This window comes from Podarcis raffonei, chromosome 6 (assembly GCF_027172205.1).
Source record: "Podarcis raffonei isolate rPodRaf1 chromosome 6, rPodRaf1.pri, whole genome shotgun sequence".
NCBI classification, from domain to species: Eukaryota; Metazoa; Chordata; class Lepidosauria; order Squamata; family Lacertidae; genus Podarcis; species Podarcis raffonei.
The window spans coordinates 67,282,278-67,302,969 of NC_070607.1; the positions used below are offsets into that span (position 1 = coordinate 67,282,278).

The 20,692-nt window shown below is 47.2% G+C and overlaps 1 protein-coding gene across 1 annotated transcript in view; it reads right to left on the bottom strand.

The window, feature by feature from the left end:
- The window catches only part of NAV1 (neuron navigator 1), a 263,232-nt gene extending 256,438 nt beyond the window's left edge, over nucleotides 1-6,794 (bottom strand). Inside the window, exon 1 of the mRNA XM_053393690.1 lies at nucleotides 6,688-6,794. The gene's annotated coding sequence lies outside the window, so the exon portion shown is untranslated. The remainder of the gene's footprint in view (nucleotides 1-6,687) is intronic.
- Nucleotides 6,795-20,692: the final 13,898 nt, after the last annotated feature.

The window sequence follows — 20,692 nt, forward strand, 5'->3', positions numbered from 1 at the left end:
CCACCGTGCTGCCAGAGCACGATTTCTGTTCTCATCCTGAAGCAAAGTTCTTAACCTGAAGCGCTACTTCTGGGTTAGCGGAGTCCGTAACCTGAAGCGTCTGTAACCTGAGGTACCACTGTACATGAGACCCCCTGTTTGCCTTGCATGCAAAGGGTCCCAGTTTCAATCTCCAGATAGGGCTGGGAACGTTCTTTTCCCTAGGAGCCACTGCTCATTCATCTCTAAACAATCCTAGATGGACCAAAGCATCTTGACTCTGTATATAAGGAAGCTGCCTCCTGCCTACGAATAAAAAATGCCAGCAGCAGTTGCAAGCAGATGGCAAAGCAAAGAGGAGGCAGGGAGAGTAGCTGTGTGTCTTACCAAGTTGCTTACCGGGAGTCGGCTGCAGTGCTCTTCTTCCCGGCAGCCTGTAGGCCAATAAGCAACAGCGTATGGATACAGCAGGCAGATGCTGGGGCCATCTGGGATGGGAAGTCTTGTTTGGCCCAAGGGCAGACAGGAGATATCTGGTCTCAGGCACTTGCTGAGGCTCTGGCTGTCCCACAGGACTCGGTGACAAAGTGCTGAAGCCCAGAGCAGATGCTGGGGAGTTAGTGGTTGAAACCTCATCTCCCTGCTGCTCTTATCTTGCCCCATCTGGACCCAGAGAGAGGCCCCATCAGGTCCCACGGCAGACCTTGCCAGGAGGAAACACCTTTTTCCTGCCTTGCTGGCCACAGCAGGGGTGGCTGTTGTTCAACAGGAAAAATACGGGATCTCTGCAGTCTATTTATAAGCCTATCTCCTGCAGCCGGGGCCTGCTGCTCAGACAAGAGGGCAAGGGCCCCGGTAGCTATTAGAGCAACACTCTGGGTCGGCCTGGTGCTGTTTTTGTTACAGGCCAACCCCAGGATATCCTGAATCGGTTCCATGGCAGAGATTCCTGCCACACACCAGGCTTTGATGTCAGCTGTAAACAAAGATCCCACCCAGGCACCTGGTTTCTCCTATGGGACACCTTCCAAGAGGAACAATCTCAACTGGAGTAGGTTTGGGTTCAGTCTTTTCCCCAGCTCTTTATACAGGAATCTGCCTTATATTGAGTTAGACCAAAAGTCCATCTAGCTCATTATCTACAGCAGTGTTGCTCAACCTTTTTAAACCAACACTACCTTTTTTAGCTAACCTAATAATCCCCTTTAAAACCTGACCCCCCCAAATAATTTTATTTGACTTTCCATATGGATTGAAATTTCATTACTTTTATTTTTTTATTCATACTGTATGTGTTTTTGGAAACACTCACATACCCCTGAGATCTGTGGGGATAACCAGATTCATAGGCCCAACAGGCTTAAGTTCATTTGATGCAGGAAGGGGTTAATGCCATAAAGTCACTCTACATCACCTTGGGAGGAAGGTAATCAAGTCTACCTGAGAAACTCAGTGTGTGAAGAGGCTGGTTGATCCAAGCTCAGACCACATGGCTCTAACAAGCCTCTCTTGAGTTTCCATACTAATTTAGGAACTTTTGCCACTGTAACTAAGCCAAGTTTTACTGCCTGCATTTTCTGAATGCTGTATGAATCTGACCTTTGAAGAGTTTGTAAGTAAACTGTTTTTAATTTACCAAACATGTTGTCTTTTTCAATGCCTGGGGAAGAGGGAAACTTTGGAAGGAACTTACAAGAGCATATTTTAAAGGTCTAACAGCCTATATTTCCACACTTTACTTTGCTGCACGTTTTGTGATTTTAAATATCTGCTGGTGTTCTCTCACCAGAGAGTACTTGCCTCAAACCTGGATGTTGGCATCCAGGAGTTCTCTGTTTATACCTGTTTTATGTCTTTATGTTAGCTTCAGACAGCAGAACCAACTTCTGCCTATACTGTAGCTGCTAACATGATGACATACGACCGGACTGCCATTCCCTCCCCCTGGGTCTGGTCTTGGAAGTGGACAGTAGAAAGCAAGACAACACCAGCTTGAAGGTCTTCTAAACAGAGTGTGTGGCACTATAGCAGATTCTCTCCAACCCTACGGATTCCATAGAACAAATTTTCCATTGCTACTAAAATGTTTAGCTGTACTGAGGACTCCACCTGTTCAACATTTCCTTCTTGCCAATACATCACTTCCCTCCTCATTTAGCCTATTATCCTCCATCATTTCAGGCACTCATTGCTGACAGTCTCCCATGATTGCCTGATGGGGCCAGACTCCCCAATTGGGAATCAATGCCCCAGGCTAAAATAAGAGATAGAAAATCTTGGCTGATGAGCTGGTCCAATATGGAACATCATTTAGCTTTCTCAGGGTCCTCTTCCAGGAATCTGCCTCTGGTTTTTGCCAACTTAAAACAGACAGCCTCTTTCTGTGTTGCTTAGGCAGGCCTAATGAGCTTGCTTACCTTCTGAGGCCTCCAGTGCAGGATAATCAATAGCGGAGAAAGCAGCTCTTGGGGCAGCAAATGCTGATCTTTCCTCTGAGCTGAATCAGCCAATTTCCCCGCTCTGGCTACATCTCCCCCACCAGAGTGGGAAAAGCTTCCTGCAACATTCTTCATCATCTATGCCTTAATCTCAGGAGAGTTGGGTGGGTTTCTACTTGCCTTATACTGAGTCTGACCATTTTTATCATCTCTGACTGACACTGGTTTTCCAGGGACATTCCAGGGACAGGGGACATTCCTGGTCCAAGCTGAAGATGCCAGTGATTGAACCTGCGACCTTCTGCCTGAGAATTAGAAGCTCTATCGCTCAGGTTCAAAACATCTAGAGATCCTTTCTCAAATGTTTGTTTGCACCATTTAGACCTTTTCCTATTGCACAAATTCACGACCAAGTCAAAAAGCCCGGATCTGAGTTAAGTGGAAGAGCACTGCATTTCCCCCCCGAGGCTCAGCTCACTCTGCCCCACCTCAAAGGTTACAGGAGAGGCATGGCAGCCCTGACCCCGTGCAGTACAAGCCAAGTGCTGGGGATACAGCAAAGCTGCTCTCACACAATGGCCAGCTCCAACCCCAGCCTACTCACTCAACATTTCACATGCCAATTTGGCCATGTGACTTAACCCCCTTGATCTCTTGATGTCTGTGAGAATCACCCCTGCAGTGCCACCAATGGCTTGGTATTCCTCATGCTGGTTCTAACCTGAGACGGCTGTTCTCAACATTCCCATCAATAGAACAGGTGCACCCAAAGGATCTAAAGAGCAGCGTTGCCAAGGTTTCCTACTGGCAGCGATATGATGGAAAGGCCAGCTTGAAGAAGGCAAAGGGAGGATTCCAAGCCTCTGTTTGCCCAGCTGAGAAAGGAAAACGCTGAGCCTGAATTCAGCTTCCTGCTGCAACCGACATAGAACCAGCCTATTCTATATGCATCTGAACTTCCCATAAATTAACCTCCCAAGATTCTCCTTTCTCCCCAAGCGAATGTTCCAAAAGAAGCCCAGGTGACCACCAGGATGAAACTGTGGCAGGCCGATCTGCTCAGAAACAAGCTAAAAGCCAAGCACGGCAGGAGTGATATTCGCCAAAGAGCCATGGCAGCAGGAAGGGGGCACTCCCTTTAGGGATCTGTGCCAAGCTGTTGCCACCTCCAGCCTGCCACTCAACAAACAAGGGTTATTGTGTTGCATCTGCTGTGCTTTTCAAGGCTTCACCCGGCTAGGCAAATGTGAGCAAATAAACCTCGCGGCCCTTTTTTCATAAAAGGAGAGCCGTGTCATCATTTATATATTGCCAACCCTATCCCAGCAGGCTGTGGACGAATTACAGCAACAATGTCACCAGCAATCCAAATAATTAATACAGCAGGCTTGGAGAAACAAGAGAGATCATTTTAATAACAATGAATTCAAATGTCTCACTGTTAAGAATGATCAAGGTTTGGAAGATTAAGCTTCGGGTCTTCCTAGTCCAGGTGGGGTTCGTGCCAGCTTGGCTGTAAGAGGCAAAAAAAGAGCCTGGTCCTCTGCTGGGTGGTCCTTGGACACACATTGCTCCCCTCCTCCCTGCTGTTTTACTTCTCTTTGTCTGTGCTTCCTAGATGCGGATCCTTGAATTTTCTGAAGACCAGACTGCCTCTTGCTTAGTATGTCTGTACAGCAGCCTGTTATCAGAGGCATAGTGTGTATCTGTTATGTATGTAACAACAGCAACAAAACCCACATTTTTTTGCTAAAGCCACTTAACCCAGCTCAGAGCAAACTAGCGGTAAAGCACGCACGCACACATACCATAACAAAACCGAAACAAAACACAGGGAGCCTGATTTCCAAAGGAAGAATGAGCCGCATTCATTGTTAGCCACGCTTGTTCCTTGTGATTTATCAGCTTCCTCAGGAATTGGAATACCGTTTGATGATTACACAGACTCTCCTTCCTCCCCTTTAGCGCCCACAGCCCAGCCCAATGACCATTTGGCCTATTTCCTGGTAGACTATTACCAGAAATGACTTCTCCCCTGTGTCATGCTCAGGAGCCTCTGACAATACACACACAGAGAGAGAGAGCATCAGCCAAGCCAGCTTTAAGCTCATATCCTCTTGGCCTGTAGAGCTGATGATGAAAAAGGGAGGCTGTAAGCTGAGCTCACTCTGTGTTTGGGACTGGGGATGCCACACTGGCACACGAGACTCATTGTCTGGAGGGGTTTGGGATGTTACAAGTAAACAGCGACAGATCTTTGTTGTGCATGCATTGTGAAAAGAGCAGGGATTTCTGCACAAAGTGAGGTGGGGCGAAGTCTGAAACCTCCTTATGGGGCAGAACTACATGATCCTGCTGTTCACATTGCAGGAGACTAAATGCCATAATAATATGAGAGCCTGCCTCCAACAGCAGACGGAGATCATTGTGGCTAGTGGTCACATATCCTCCACGTGTTTCTCTAATCCCCTTTCACCAAGTTGGTGCACATCGCTGCCTCTTACAAGAGCCAGTAGTTTAACTATGTGCTGTGGGAAGAGGAACTTTCTTAATAGCACAGCTCACAATATGAGACAATCTGTACAGCCAGTCTCAGATCCCTGGCTATGAGTTCATCTTTCCGACACATGCATTCACTGCAGACATATTGGACTTTCCTGTTGTTAGATCTAAAAACTTTATGTATAGAGCTGCAGCAGAGCCAATGTGGTGCAGTGTAAAGACAGTAGAGTGGAGTGTCTAGATGCCAACTTGGACCAGGAGACTAGGTTTCAAATCCACAGCTCAGCTAGGAAGCTGATTGGGGTGACCTGTGGCCAGTTGCCATCTTCCAACCCAACCAACCTCACAGGGGTGTTGTGAAGATAAAATTGGGAAGGGAAAAATTATGTACTCCATCTTGAGCATCTTGGTGCCACTTGCTCTAATGTGATGTCCCAAGTTACCTTTGCCGGAAAAGCAGCTATAACTGGTAAAATCCTATCCTGTCTTGATTTACCCCAAGTTAGTAAATCCCGGCACCCCCCTTGGCATGAGAGGTGGGTGGGGAATCATCAAAGACAGAAGCAGAAGTCTGTCTCCCATGCTGAACCAGGGGGCTTCTCTCTGCTCAGCCTCCCCTCCTGCACATCCACGTGGTTTTTCCTGTGTGGCAGCCCAAGCCCAAAATAAAATTGTTGAGTGACACAACTGGGTAGCCAGGAGTGGGGAAAGTGTCAAATACACACAGGAGAGAAGGGGCGGAGGCAAGGAGGATTCGCAGGTGATGGAAAGCACTCAGAGTTGGGGGGGGCAGCCCATACAGGCAGCTTGTCTGATCATAATAAGGCGGCCAGCCTAACGAAGCCTACTCAGGAAGAATTCAGTGGGGCTTGTGCCCACGTCAGCGGGGTTCGCTGTGATTCCTGCATTGCGGGGCGTTGGGTTAAAGGACCCTTGGGTCTCTTCCCCATCTACAGTTCTATGATGCTATGACAGCAGCTGCCTATATTTTAGGATTGCATCCTCAGCGGTGGATGCCGGTTGATCTGGGCGGCTGGTGTACTGCTCCATTAGTTACCCCTCGCTTGCCCGTCTTCTAACCTGCAGGCTGTCCGGGGGTTGCCAGCCTGTCAGCTGCTTCCTCCTCCTCCTCGGTCTCCGTCCCCTTGTCGGACTCAGCAGGGGGTAGGACAAAGCGAGGATTAGTTGGCTCGACCTGCCATTGGCTCCAGCTCTGCTGTTAGTTAGTCTCCCTCCCTCCAGCCCCGACGGGCACCAGCCACCGCTCAGCCTGAGTTTCCGAGTCTCCTAATCTTCCAGAAGTTAGTCGGGCTCGTCCTCGTGCTCTCAAGTTCTGCCAGCCTGGACGGGACAGAGCGGGGGGGCCGCCCTCCCAGCCCAATTCCCACCCATCGCTGACCTTAGGCTGAGTCACCGTCTCGCGGAGCAGACACGCTGCCCTCGGAGGAGCAGCTGGGATGCAGCGGCCCCGCCAAGCAGCCCGCCTGGACCTCCGTCCGCTTGGCAAGCGCCGCCGAACAGAATGTACCAGGATCCGACACAGCCCCTCCTTGCCAGGCTCTCCGCGGAGCTGCCGTGGGCTGGGCTGGATGCCTCGGCTGGAGAGCATCCTGCTGGCCTTCGAGGGACACAGCAGCGGAGGGTTTCCCTCGCGGGGCCACCCCCAACCCGGCATGTGCCCCCTGGAGGACCACACACGCAGACACCCTCCCACCCAAAACAAGCATCCACGCGGGGCTGGGCGCACGCGTCCAAGTCAGCCACTTACCCTACTAGGCGGTCTGCGCTTCGCCCATCGCCTTGGCTCCCTCCTTTGCCTCGGGGAGAAGAAGATCCGCCGCCAGTCCTCGCCCAGCACCCCCCCCTCCGGCGCCTCCCCCCCCCCGCTTCCCTGTCCCCCTTTTAGTCCAGCGGGACGGCGAAGGGTGCCCCCCCTCCAGCAGCCAGCCGGCCTTTCTCGCCCAGCCCCCTCCGCGTCGGCGATGCCCAAGATCTTCAGTCCACAATGGGGGCGGCGAGCGGCAGCATCCTGAACAAAGTGCCGATCCCCGGGGATGCCGACTGGGAGGGGCGGTCACGTGGGCCCTCGGTGCCCCTCCGGCACACGCCAGCCAGCTCTTTATGCGGTGTCTGAGAAAGAGGGAGGGAGGGAGAGAGGGAGGGTGCCAGGCGGCCGTGACGTGACACACCAGCGCGCACACACGCGCTGCCTTTTCTCTTTCCTTTTCCCCGTCCCCTGATGCTTTCTCCAGAAACTCAAAGGCTCTGGCGAGCTGCTTAGTCCAACGCCAGGCTTCCTCATCGAGAAAATGAGCCTGAGAAAACCCTTTAGTCTTGGGGCGAGGGGGGGGGTCCTTCTGATGACAGCTGCCTGCCCCTCGTAGGCCTGCGTGGGTGGGTGGGTCGGGGGATCCCCCTGCCAAGGTCTTTGGACCAGCCCCTCGCCTGCGTTTTTCTTCTTCTTCTCTCTGATACGTTGGGGGGGGGCAGAGGGGAGGCAGGAAATCTCTCCTCCAGCTGTTGGCTTCCTTCACTAAATGACAACAATGGTTTGGAGAGGGACGGGCGTGGTGCGCCGTGGCGAGCTTAGATCTCAGTTTATCCAGAAGATCTCGTTTTAAAAAAATGTGACTGACACGCGCACATACTCTCGCTCCCTTAGATCAGGAAGGAAGGAAGGGGGGTTTATCCATAGGATCTTGCGAATGGTGACACAAACACACACACCCCGCGCAAGAACCACATCATTTCCTTTGCCCGACCCTCGCCAAGTCCCTCACTAAACCTCCAGAAAGGGGGGTACCTAGTTTGCTCCAAGGAAAAAGCTCCGCTAAATAAATAAATAAATAAATAAATAAATAAAAGCTCCGTTTAATAAATTAATAAAAATAGAGCGGGGGGGACTTAAATGCGCCCCGTTTTTCCTTTCCTGTCCTAAAGGAAGCATTGCTAAGTTTCCTTCTGTTGTCAAAAGCTAGGGCGTGAGATTGACAGGCTCTCTTCTCCGGGCTTCCGCACATCCGAAGTCTGCAGAAGCGCCTTAGCAGGAACTCGCTGCCTGAAAGTGACAAGGGGGCGGGCTCTCCACAGTGGCCTTGCCAGAGGAGGGGAAGTCACGAAGAAAGAGACTCGTCCTTCCCCATTTCCCAGCTAGGCTTACTGCACAAAAGCAGACGGAAGACCTGGTTTTGCCAAAAGGTGGGTTAGAAAATATTAATATATCAGCCAGCCAATGAATGCACCAACAAATTTTCAAGGCAAGGTCAGGAAAAGCTTGTCAGTGTCCCAGCCTTCCCAAGAGCCAGTGAGGCCAACCCTGGGTGACCTTCGGCCAGTCACTGCTCCTCTTCTTCACAGAGTCACTGCTCCTCACCTTCTTCACAGAGTTTGTTAAGTTGTGGGTGAACATATCAGATGACACAGCGATTCTTCAAACAGCTCTTGTTTATTCACAGACCCAGAACTGAACTGAACTGAAGGGTTCGGCCAACCTGCTTATATAGAGCTCCACTACAACACAACAGTAACAACTTTCTGTAACTATCCAATCACTGATCGTCACTTTCAATTCCTTATTTGCATATGTGGACCTGAGTGAAAACTATCTACAGTATCCCCCTGCTGGCCCAGGGTGAGAACTTCAGTACATAACAGGGTTCTTGCTGGGATTAAATGAGGAGGGGAAGAATCATGTATGCCACCTTGAGCGCCTTTGAGGAAAAAGGTGGGATATAAATGCAATAGACAACAACAACAACAACAACAACTTCAGCCTGGTGCCCTCTAGGGCTACAGCTCCTATCATCCCTGACCACATACCGTGCCAGTAGTCCAAGGCATCTCAGGGGCACCAAGTTGGGAGAGCCTGGTGTAGGAGCCCATCATGGGCATAGCCAGGGGGGCAGGGGGCAGCTGCCCCACATAAATCAAGTAAATAAATAAAAAGTATAAATAATCAGAATATTTGAAATTGAATTGCTCGCTGGGATCACTTGGATGAGGTTGTGGGGCATTCTAGCAACGCAACTAGCAAACCGGCTAAGCCAGACAGAGGGTGATGACAGGTGGGTGTCCTTCATAAATCTGGCTATGCCCATGGAACCCACCACCTTTCACCGTATTCTTAAGTCACCTACAAAAATCATCAGACTTCAGCTCTAGTCAGATCATGCCTCTGTTTTTATTCAAGTAAAAGAAAGGGCCACAGTGTTTCATTTCAGGGTGGGGGGTGCAATTGTGCCCTCCATAATCATTCACAGCATAGGCACCCTCCCAAAGGTCCCGGGGACAGTTACACGGCCACATTGCACACAATAATTGCAATCACACTGAATGCACTATATCTGGAGAAAAAAACAGCATTTCCCCAGCAACAAAATATTGACAGTCCCGAGTGCTGGAGAAATGGGTCTATTCCATAATCTCAAGCAAAGTTGAAGAAAGGCATTTGGATACCTTACCATAAAAGAGCACAGATGATGCTCTTATTTTGCAAGCAACTGGTTGTCTGGGAAAGTCCTTAGGAAAACAGCAGAAAAGGGAGCAGTATCAACCCAAGATGTAGAAGAAGAAAAATTCCAAGTGACCCTTCCACTTATCAAGGAATACAGTCTGGCAAGGATTTCTCCTGTGAAAACATCTCTCAAATGAACAGAGCCTGCACAAGACCACAGTCCTGCTCTTGTGCAATGCCCACCCATTTGAACGGGCCTGGATGCTGCTCTCCAGACTTCCTACGTTCAGATAATCAGTTGCTTGCAAAACAAGGACATGGTGTTTACTCTTTAGGTGTATTCCAGATGTCATCATTTGAGGTTGTGCTTCTGTTGAAGGATACAACATCCCCCCCAGCCCTCACTACAAGAGTCTGTAGGACAGGCTTCCTCAACCTCGGCCCTCCAGATGTTTTGAGACTACAATTCCCAGCATCCCTTACCACTGGTCCTGCTAGCTAGAGATCATGGGAGTTGTAGCCAAAAACAACTGGAGGGCTGAGGTTGAGGAAGCCTGCTGTAGGGGACTTTCTGCCTAAGACCCTGGAAAACAGCTGCCTAAATGGGCCAATAAGCTTGATCCTGTACAACACAGCTTTAAATGTTTTGGGGGAAATGCCATAGTTCCCATCTCATTCTAGCTACCATACTCCATTGTATTCTTTGCCTCTGAATTCCTGACAACTGGGGCAACACTATATGGAACATACTCTCATCAGTATGTGTCCAAGATACAGCTTGTACCACTGTCTGTCTCTCAGGGTTAGCTCCACAGTTAAGGTCCTCCAGCCCAAATCTTTTCACCATTAATAGCCACGATCCAGACTTTCCTTGATCAGGATGAAGCTACTGGCACTTTGCATGCAACAGCAAGAGTTCTGGACCAGATGATCATCCATCTGAGCCCTTGTTGTCACTATGCTGTCAGAATTTCAACAAGGTCACTAGCAAGGCTAGTTTTAGAGATAAGAAGAACCAATTAAAGAACCTAGCAGGTTATCTGATTATAGCATTTGGAAATTAGTTCTAAGTTTGAATCTAAGTTTGGCCTAATTGAGGGGCAGTATTTCAATATGAGCAGGAAAACCACAGTACCCTTAAACATTTTTTTAGAAAAAAGCACTGGGTGCTTATATAGGTGCACGTTAGGCGGCTGGTTCGTACATCCATGTACTTTTGAACTAAGAATGACCCTAATTCAATAATCAAAGAGACAGGCTGCAAGGGAGTTGGTGCCTTACCTTGCTGAGTCACAGAAGAATAGTAGAATCAACGTGCATTGTGAGAGGAGTGCCGAAGGCGAGGTGTTTTGTGGCAGCAGTCCTTGGCATAATGAGAATTATTATTACTATGCCTATGTAGTAGAAAATGTGGAAGGAAAACCAAGGAGGTGTAGGTTTGGCCTTATGTAGCCAACCCTTCCTGTGAGTCCTTGCAGGAGCACTCCTGCCTTCAAGGGTGGCCCAGCTGGGGCTTCATTGCCCTGATTAGAAGCCACAGGTGGTGGCTGTGAAGATATCCAGCCCCACCTGGTTGAGGCAGGTATAAATAGTACAGGGCAATGTGGTCAGGGGGAAGAGAGTGATAGACCAAATTCTGTTGAGGCTTCTCAGGGTTGGAGCTGGTGTTGTATGAGGGTGAAGGTCTGGTGGGGGGAACAGTTCCTTTTGGGTTGTTTCTCATTGTAAGAAGGTTTACTGTTTGAGGGCTTTTGGTTGTTGCTGTTGGAGGAGGTTTTCCTATCCTGTTCAAATAAAAATATCTTTCCCCTCAGATATTGACTAAAGATCCTTTAAAAGCCTGCAGAGTTAATTGGCAAAACAGCTTATTATTGTATTTGTTGGCCCCTTTTTCTGCAAGGTAACTCAAGGTGACTTGCACTAAAAACAAATTTAAAACACTAAAAACTTTAAAATCACAACAGTTCAAATCAAAGGCTTTAAAACACAGTTAAACAAGCAGGCAGGCCTGCAGATGGTGTTTGAGAACCTCCATTCAGTTTCATTTTAGCCATATGATTGCTCCCTTGGCGTTGGCCATGCCTGGGATCTGATTCAGAAGCAACAGTCTGATGCCCATCTTTATACATTTCTCCTGGGAGGAAGCTAGTTCAGTAACAACTTGTCCCAAATTCCCTTTATGATTTGGGGATTTAGGGTGCAATCCTATATAGTACTAGAATTACAGTGGCCGAGAAAGCGGTCTTCTGGTGCTTCGCTGGAGGAGATGGAAGTTATGCCAACAGAATGGCATGCCAGCAGAACTCCCCTGGTACACTGCTGGAAAAATCTGCATGCTGCAACCTAGTGTAAAAAAAAAAAGGATTTGTCTATTAATTAACTGAGGGATGTATGATGCTAGCAGCTTCTCAGCTGATGATATTGTTCCCAGATGTGTATCCTCCAGATATCTAATCAGAATTAATTCCTACTGTGTACTTTACTCACAAGTAAGCACACATAGGATTCTAGATTTAGTCTCCTCAGGCACACTGCATCCTTGCTGGATTGTAGTGGACAGCTGCTAAGCCAACCGTGATCATTTCTCTGCATCTTCCCAACCCATATTCTATAATCCTCAAGTTGTCTTCACATACCAAGCAATTTAGCCAATGGCATTCAAGCCCTGGCCAAGCAATCTGACAGTTCCAGAAGAGGGTCCACTCACTCATACTGAAGTCTGACTTGTTTAAAAGTTGTTTAGCACAGGTACTGCCAAAACAGAGGCAAGATGAGTTCGGAAAAAGAAAGCTCCATACAGTCAGTGGTATATTTCGTAGCCTGCCGCCTTTGCAGCAGTATATATACCAGAGCTTGCAAGGAGTAAATAGGAGGAGATTGGGGAGTGGGCATTTGGTCAGCAGTGCTTGGTGACCCCTTGAGTCAACTGTGCCATCTCAGTTTATTGACCAACATCACTGCTAGTCCAGCGCAAAGTTGAGAGAAAGGAACTTCAACTTATGAGAAAGGAGATTCCCACTAAACTTTCTGACAGGAAGAGCTGTTTGAGAGTGGAATGGACTCCCTTGGGAGGTGGTGAGATTGCCTTCCTTGAAGGTTTTTAAGCAGAGGTTGGATAGCCATCCCTCATGGATGACTTAGTTGAGATTCCTGCATTGCTTTTCTTTAAGGAGCCCATCCCCTATTTGGTGACAGATGCAAGACTCTCACTGCTCTCAGAGAAACTCTGTTCCCATCTCTGCATCAGAATTCAGCATTGACCTTTCACCCACCACACGAGGAGCACAAGGGTCCCATTGTGTCATAGCATGCAGCCCACATGCTCCCTGATCTGCCCGACATGGATCCCTTAAAGCTGTTCCAACGCTGAGAGTCCCATGTCTTAGCTATGGATCCTGCAACTGAACCAAACAGGACTGGCTACACGGGTGCTGGTGCTTAGAGCAGGGGTCGGCAACCTCAGGCCCATGGGCTGGAAGGAGCACACGGAGGCCGTTTAACCGACCCCCAAGCCAAGCCAAGCCGCCCACTTGGTGAGTCCCTAAACCATCGCAACGCGGTGAAGGGACTCTCTTCCACGGCTCCAGAAATCGCTTCTGAGCATGCCCAGACGCTGGAAATCGCTTCTGCGCAGGCACAATTTTGGGTGTCTGGGCATGGGCAGAAGTGATTTCCGGCACCACAGACATGCGCAGACACGATTTCTGGCATCGCGCTGTGCCAGTCCAGAGAAGGATCTCCGCAGGTGTGATCCTGCCCATGCCCGGTAAGCCTTGCCAACCCCTGGGTTAGAGAGTCAAATCTTCCACCCACTAAAGCCATAATGTCTGGCTAAAATATGTCCAGTTTATCACGCTCAGGAGGCCATAATCCATGGTGAATGCTTTAGTTTAGGATGACTGGGATGCTGCCTCGCCAGTCTCAGTCTGCCTTCAGCCAGCCCCCACCTGCCTGCCTTCATACTCACAACCAGCCTATGGGGTGGCCCCAGCTGTCAGCATCCTCTTCCCTAGTCTAAGTGTTGCCCTTGTAAAACTCAGAAGGTCAGAAGATGAGGACAAAGCTAGAAATAGTTGTCTCCATCTGTCTTTATCTCTGGCTCCCCCTACTGTTGGTCTCCCTGCATTCCACCCTACCAGTCCCAAACAACACCAGCCAACACTGCCTGGTTGTGACATTTCCTGACCAGGGAAGCAGTTGCTGTGCCGCACTGCAGGCTCATCCACTTCAGGTTAAGCATTCCAGGTACCACATGACCATAAGTGATTTATTCATTAATTTTAAGGAGACACAAATGTCTGGGGTAGCTCAGTCGGCAGAGCTTTATTTATTTATTTATTTATTTATTTATTTAATTTATATACTGCCCTTCCTCACAAGCTCTCAGGGCGATACACATGATAAAAATACAGGGTAAGTATGAGATTCTTAATCTCAGGGTTGTGAGTTCAAGGTCCAAATTGGGCAAAAGATTTATGCATTGCAGAGGGTTCGACTAGATGACACGCAGGGTCCCTTCCCAACCCTACAATTATATGATTCTATGCCTCCCTGAATACCATACCCTTTGACCCAGAAGTCCTTCCCCTGAATTTAAGATGAAGATGCACTCACTCAGTGGGAAAGGAGGTGCACTCTGCACATGCTCAGGGGCACTGTGTCACATATTTAGAGCCGAGCTCTGGCTTTAAAAGTAGGCAGAGGGTCTTGGCCCAGGCTCTGATTAAACTTTGACTACAATGGCATGAGAACTGGCTAATCTCAGCCCACAGGACAGGCAAAGTTTGTTTCCTCTGCGATTGAGCTTCAATGATATTATCAGATTGAACTATTGGTTTCCTGCTCCCTGACTGTGTGCACGCTATCAGCTTAAAGTAAGTAAAGTTGTTTTTTATGGGCTGCATTTCAAACCACAGTTGCATGTAGCTGTGCACATCAGCACGGTTTGATGTGTATCTAAGTTGCCTACTGTTTGGGAGAGAGAAGACACAGAAACACATCGTATTTTGTAGTAGGATAAATGTGGATTGGGGCTCATGTTGTGTGCACATGACTTCCCAAACCATCAGTGGGAGAGCACTGGACACAGAGTAAACAGGAGCCTCTGACTCCTGATGCTCAGATCTTGCCTTTCCTGACTGTTTGGGCACTTGCAGGCTGTCTCCATTTCCAAGTGGGATTCAGTCACATTCCATGCAATTAAGGTTATTTGTCACAATTGCACAACACGCCCGCTTCCCCTCAGAAGTGAAATGGAAAGTGTTCAGGTTGTGCTTGTGAGTTTCCCGCAGGCACCTGATTGGCCACTGTGGGAACAGGATGCTCGACTAGATAGGCCCATGGCCTTGATCCCTGTTGTTACACACAGAGTGTGAATACAGTTAAATCACCTCTGTCTGGATCATGATGCCTCACTTTTGTTACACATGGTGGCTAACCTATAGCTCTCCAGATATGGTTAGATTATCACCAGCCCCACCTTGCCTCCAGGGGCGATCAGCATTGCAGCCCAGCAATATCTTCAAGGCCACACTTTTGCCATCCCTGGTTTGACCACTGGGCAATACCGCCTTTTCAAATCCAAAGGCAGGAAGCAGGAGTGTGGGCTTCCTGCTTTGTTAGACCTTCAGCTTCATATTCTTCTACCTTTGATAGAGAAAATATAAACCAACAGTTTAATAATAAAAGCAAGAGAAAGGCCACAAATGAGATGGGGGGGGGTGAGCCTTGATATCTAAACCAGATGCGTCTCATTCATCACCATAATATGGTCTCTGCTGACTCCAGCAAATAAGAGAGAGGCGGAATGATCCCTTCCCTAGAACAACTCAAGGTGTGGTTACAGTGACACCTGCTGGCAGCCTATGCTAAACGCAGTAGTCAAAACTTGGTTGTTGGGGGAGAGGATGCAAACTGGCTGCAGAAACTTTTAAGGGTGGCACAGGCTGAAATCCTGAAGGAGTGTCTCCACCCACATCATCCAGTCCGGACACTGAGGTCCAGCACCGAGGGCGGTTCCCTCACTGCGAGAAGCCAGGTTACAGGGAACCAGGCAGAGGGCCTTCTCGGTAGTGGCGCCTGCCCTGTGGAACGCCCTCCCAGCAGATGTCAAGGCAATAAACAACTATTTTACTTTTAAAAGACAACTGAAGGCGGCCCTGTTTAGGGAAGTTTTTAAATGTCTGACGCTGTCTTGTTTTTAAGATTTGGTTGGAAGCCGCCCAGAGTGGCTGGGGAAACCCAGCCAGATGGGCGGGGAATAAATAATAATAATAATAATAATAATAATAATAATAATAATAATAATTATCCTCACTCGGCTTCCCTTTGAGTAAACCCCTTTGAATTCAGTGGGGGTTACTTGGGAGTAGAAATGGTTAGGATTTCAGCCGTATATATTTCCATCCCCTTCTTTCGAAGATTAGAACCTACTCTGTGGCAAACTAATCCTAACTTCACCTAAAGACTGATGGGATCTCAGCCGGCGGTGACTGGCCGGGAAAGAGATCTTGGGGTTTGTGGTGGAGAGGTCAGTTAAATTTAGGAAAACATCCTCTGTGTGCAGTTGTGGTGAAAAGGACCTGCTAGGGATCAAAGCAAAAAAACCCTGCCAATATCATAATGCAAATCTATGAAGAGATCACACTGTGCATTCACGTCTGGTTGCCACACTTTAAAACAACAACAACAACAACCCATAACACCAAGATATTTCAGAGCTGGAAAAGGTGCATAAAAAGACCACCAAAATGATCAAAGGTCTGGAAGCATTATATGCTTCCACTACACAAGGAAATATTATAATGTTTGAGGCTATCTGGTTTAGAAAAAATGCAAGTAAGTGAGGGAATATAAGGGAGATGTATAAAATTGTGCAGTGTGGAGAAGGTAGACAGAAAAGCATTTACCTCTCTCATACAAATAATACTGTACTAGGTATTGGGGTCATCCACCAAAGTTGAATTCAGGACATTTTGTCACACAGCAGATAGTTCAGGTATGGAATTTGCTACAAAAGACGCAATCATGCCCCCCCCCCCAATCATTAGGTTGTTTTAAAAGGGGATTAGATAAATTCATGGTGGGTAAGGCTATTGCCACTATTAAAATGCATCTTTCATTGTTAAACATGGTCTTAGTAAGATGGCAACCCTGATCTAGGGCCAATTTGTTTATTTGGCAACCTGGCAAGTTAATGTTTGTTGGAAACATTTATTGTTGGCATCCATCTGTCTTGGGAGACAATGGAAGTGTTTGTCTTCAGGAGTGAAGCTGAACCACTGGAAGTTTGCAGCGTCTGCTGTGGCTGTAGAGACTGATGCGGGAGAGACATATTTTGTTGCAGCTGGGGCAGATGAAGGTGTCCAGTTGTGCTGCTGCAGATGCACCATGGCATTTATTCCCTCTGTACTCGTCCCAGCTGTCATTAATCCTCTGGTCACTGCTATGGATACATGCCTGACTGTCTGTCTCCAGGTACAGTGGGCTTAACTTTGCCATTTATGCTTATGATATATTCATTTATGATGCTTTTTTAAAAAAAAAAAAATCAAACCTCTTTATTCTACTCTAGCCTTTTAAAAGTCAAGTAATGTAGTTGGAACATTTTAGCTTTCAATAGATATATTCAGCCTTGAAGCCGTAGTTACTTGTTGGAAACAAAAGATAATAGTTGAAGCTCTGCGAGTTGCTTGGCAACCAGAACAGAACATTTGTGTGTGTGTGTGTCTGTGAGAGTAACTTTCTTTACAGGAGTTCAGGGCTGTAGTAGGTGAGGTATGAGATGTAAGCATTTTGCTGGAACTTGATCGCCTTCAGATGAAGATTAGGCATGGACAAATTTAATGATATTTGGAATGTATTTGTCAAAACCATAGAGACACATGGATTGACATATATGTGGGAAACAATAAGTTTATCCATCTACATGTATACCATATAGTTTTGTTTAATTTTATTTTATGGTTATTTTGTTATTGCTGCTTTCCTCTGCCTTTTAAAATGTTTTTAATGCATTTTCTCTCCCGCTTTCTATTCTTTCTTTTTTCTTCTTTCTTTGCTTTAATTTACGATAATAATCTCAATAAAATCATAAATATATAAAAAAGAATCGAGTTTTAAAGCTTGCAGAAACTTGATTTAAACATTGCCAAAAAAAAAATTTCTCAGTTATACATTTGTCTTCTTACATATACTGATCCCAGTATAATGCTCTAGAACATATCTTTGCCCAAAACCAGCGCTTTTCACCTTAAAATCAAAATGAACTCTGTCCTCCTCTGTTTCTGGCTTGCTTGCATGTTGGGCAATGCCCAGAGGAGATCTGTGTCTGCTTGCAAAACAACTCATGACTCGTGAGTGAAGAGGGCTACTTCATTAACCTAAGTAAACACTCTGAAATTCTATCCAAAAACCCATGACTCAGTCATGAAACCTAGCCCACCCCATCTTTGCAATGGAAAAATACAAGCCTTCATCATACATGTTTCACAGTAACTTAAAATACAACACAATTACAATTATGGACCATTTTATGTAACATTAAATAACTTCAACACCATGGGTAGGCAAACTAAGGCCCGGGGGAAGGATTTGGCCCAATTGTCTTCTAAATGCGGCCCGCAGACGGTCCAGGAATCAGCTTGTTTTTACATCAGTAGAATGTGTCCTTTTATTTAAAATGCATCTCTGGGTTATTTGCGGCGCCTGCCTGGTGTTTTTACATGAGTAGAATGTGTGCTTTTATTTTAAATTACCAGTAATCTCTGGGTTATTTATGGGGCACAGGAATTCGTTCATTTCCCCCCCCCAAATATAGACTGGCCCCCCACAAGGTCTGAGGGACAGTGGACCGGCCCCCTGCTGAAAAAGTTTGCTGACCCCTGTGTGGCCAGTGATGATAGGATCTCTAGAAGCATCTCTTAAAGGTAAAGGTAAAGGGACCCCTGACCATTAGGTCAAGTTGTGACTGACTCTGGGGTTGCGGCGCTCATCTTGCTTTATTGGCCGAGGGAGCCGGCGTATAGCTTCTGGGTCATGTGGCCAGCATGACTAAACCGCTTCTGGCGAACCAGAGCAGCGCACGGAAATGGCGTTTACCTTCCCGCCGGAGTGGTACGTATTTATCTACTTGCACTTTGACGTGTTTTCGAACTGCTAGGTTGGCAGGAGCTGGGACCGAGCAACGGGAGCTCACCCCGTTGCAGGGATTCAAACCATTGACCTTCTGATTGGCAAGCCCTAGGCTCTGTGGTTTAACCCACAGCGCCACCCACGTCCCAGAAGCTTCTCTTAGGTGCTTCTAAGTAGTTGCAATATCCCTCTTTTAGCAATGAAAGCACCTCCCAAATAAATCATTCTGAATGTTTCTGTGTACTGGAAATTGGATAAGCATGATCTCACCTGCTGCATGTTAAAGAGGAATGTGTGACAGATGAGGATTTTTCACTGTAGGTTTTGGAGAAAAAATTCCTTGCTTGCTTCGTAGGAAGTTGCTGGGCGCTGCAAGCTGCTGAACACTACTTTGGTGATGAGTCATTCTGTGCATGATTTCAAGGAAAGCAGAACTGCACCCTGCCCACAGTGAGAGCCTCAGAGACTTACCAGGCACTGGCTGTGGAGACATTTTCTGCCACGGCTCCACAGATCCATGTTAATGTCCAGAACTATGTCAAGAAGAGCTTGGGGATTAAGGAAACTAAGAGGAAAATCATAATTCTAAAGCTGTCCATTGTTTATCAACTCTGTTTCCAGGTTTCATGGGTTAGGGGCAAGGCCCCACCATCTTCAGAGTCCTAAAGGACTTTGTTCAAATGCTGGTAGTTTGGGGGGCTTCCCAGAAGTGCAGCCCCCTCACAGATAGCCTGCTGGATTGAACCTTTTCAGTTTTTTTATGAGTTGCAAGTGAAAGAAAGAAATCTTGTCTATCTAATTTTATCTCCAAGTATCCAAAATGTGACAAATAAAAAAATAATTAAAATAAATGAGTAACATTTAATCTCCAAGGCTGGGTAAATTAATCTGAGAGACAGTAACTAGTTCAAGGTCACCCAGTAAGCTTCAAGACTAAGTGGGGATTAGAACCCTGATCTCCCAGATCCTGTTCTAACACTCTAACCAGAACACCTTCCTGGCTCTGTTGTATCTCTGTTGCTTTCCAATACTTCACATAAATTATCCTTGGAACAGTTACCATATAGCAGATGTGGGGAACCTTAGAGCAGTCAGCTGCTACTTGACTACATCTCCTATTATCCCTGGTCATTGGCCATGTTTGCTGGGGCTGATGGGAGTTGTAGTTCAGCAATATCTGGGGGGGGCAAAGGTACCCCATGCCTGCTATGTAAGGTTAGTAATTTATGACATGTAATTATTTTTTCATATACGTAAAAACATGAAATCATGCATTAGATTGATAAAGCACCTAGAATCACTAGGTGCTGTACACACACACACACACACACACACACTGCTTTTTTCTGGGGGACACAGGGGTACGCATACCCCTAAACATTTTGTGAAACTTTGTACTTTTGTCCATTTACTGTATTTATATTTCCATTTACTGTATTTATTTTTCCCGATTTGAACTATAAAATGGTGGTTTTCTTGAGTCAAAATGAAAGTACCCCTAAACATTTTTTTAGAAAAAAAAGCGCGCGCGTGCGCGCGTGTGTGTGTTTCGCTGTCCATACGTAGATCAGCGATAATCCAAATATGTCCTTCCAGGCCCCGCCTCTATCCCTGCAGGCCACACCTCCTCAGACACACCTTCTTTCACCAGGCCAAACACTTACAGCCGAGGTGGAAGGCTTGGCTTTGCGTCCTCCTGTCTGCTTCTTTTTCCACATAAGATAGAAGCTTGAGCGTACATGTAAATTACATCTTTGCTTTTACTACTTGGAAAGAGGGGCTAGGCTTCTGCCCACTACTCTATAATTATTAGTAGTACTGCAATAGTTGGGTTTTCTTCAAAGAAACAGCTGTCACTTTCACTACTTTTTTGAAATGTTTATTGATTTTGAATTTAGCTGCGAAAAGTCAGTAGGATATACAGATCAATGAAAAGGAAATAAAAACATGATAATTAATTTATCCCGCCCATCTGACTTGGCTGCCCCAGCCATTCTAAAACACAGCAGAACATGACCCATTGAAAGCTTCCCGCTGCCTGTTTTCAACAAGAGAGAAGGGCAGCGCCCCCAAAAGAGCCGAGAAATCCGGCCTGCGGGCAACAAATCCGACGCGAGCGCGGCCCGCCGGGCGCTTTGAAAGCGCTCTGCTCGCTCCGCCCCGTGGGCTGAGCCTCGTCCGCCTTTCC